Genomic DNA, 1,378 nt, shown 5'->3' with positions numbered 1-1,378 from the left:
CACACTTTGAAATTACCAGATAGAGAAAAGTGGCAGAATAAGTAGTACAGACATGCTGAACTCAAAAGAAACAACATAAGAGCCCTCATAGCTAACCACTAAATTGCCATGAATGATTTAGTGTCAGCAAAAAATCATCTGTCAAACTGACTTTTTTTTTTTAATTTTTTAAGCGAGGCAACCCTTGGTTGACCTCACAGATTGCAAGGACCTTGTCAGCTTACAATCCCTTATTTTTTTATTTTTTTTATGCCTTCAGCCCCTGGTCTTCCTAGGTGGTCTCCCATCCAAGTACTAACCAGGCCCGACCTTGCTTAGCTTCCGAGATCAGATGGGATCGGGCTTGTTCAAAGTGGCATGGCCATAGACTCAAACTGACTTAATTTTATTTTCACTGGTTTTGCAGTTTTATTTCTATTAATTGATACAACTGTTTTCATTAATGGTGTAAAAGCTCTAAGTGTAAGGAACATTACAATAAAAACAATTAAGGATCTGTGAAAATGTTTTTCTTTAAAGGGGACTCTGTACATTATTAAAAGATGAGAATTGAGACTACTTATTTAGTTGATGCTACACACGAATATGGCATAGCTGAGTTATTTTATAGAAAATAAGATAATTTACATGTTTCTAGCCTTCTGCTCTCACCAATAAAATAATTTGGAATATATACAACTCAAAATATAGCCAGTGCATTATCAAAATCTCTGCATAGAATACTAGAAAACGTCGCAAGGGTCTCACCATTGCTGCTGGTTTTTGCATTCTTTGCTAGTTGTGCACGAGTAGCAGCAATCAAACTGTCATGGGCCAACTCCTGAACCCGGAGGAACCACGGAATGCTACTGTCCGTGCTCTCACTGGAGAGGAAATCATTCCCTGAATCCTCTGCTTCATCTTGTACAAATACTAAGTGTTCAGCTGAAGAGCCCAGACCTGGAAGAAATGAGGATATATGAAAGTTAGCCATCAAATAATCCTTTTATTGGCCCTGGCTCAGAAATCCTATGTGTCCTGAATCAGCCATTCCAGATCTCCATCTCTCACCTTAAGCTCTGGTTCTCATACGAGATCAGGTTATCTTTCCGCTCCCAGCCTACAGGCTTGTCTTTATTTTACCTCCTCCAATTTCAAAGGCAAAGCTGTCCATCCTCATAACCAGGCTAACCCTTACCTCTAGTATCCCAGTCTTATCTTTCAGTTATCCCCTCTTGTCTCCAGCAGTTGTCTCCTCTCTCCCATCTGCAACCCAATCCTCTCTACTGGCCAGCTTGCAGCCTCCCTTACAGCCTTTAAATCTATCCAAGCTCAAGTTTCCTCCATCTTTATTTTTTACAAAAAACCAGAGAATCAAAAGTACTTCCCCAGCTATCAC

At 39.9% G+C, this 1,378-nt stretch overlaps 1 non-coding gene across 1 annotated transcript; it reads right to left on the bottom strand.

The window, feature by feature from the left end:
• Window positions 1-250: 250 nt before the first annotated feature.
• On the bottom strand, window positions 251-369 carry LOC111734913. The gene has a single exon (XR_002778624.1). It is a non-coding gene; the product is annotated as a 5S ribosomal RNA (ribosomal RNA).
• Window positions 370-1,378: the final 1,009 nt, after the last annotated feature.

This window comes from Pteropus vampyrus, unplaced genomic scaffold, assembly GCF_000151845.1.
Source record: "Pteropus vampyrus isolate Shadow unplaced genomic scaffold, Pvam_2.0 Scaffold9506, whole genome shotgun sequence".
In the NCBI taxonomy this organism is placed as follows: domain Eukaryota; kingdom Metazoa; phylum Chordata; class Mammalia; order Chiroptera; family Pteropodidae; genus Pteropus; species Pteropus vampyrus.
The sequence above is the reverse complement of the archived record's forward strand: the minus strand, read 5'-3'. Positions and strand labels throughout refer to the sequence as shown.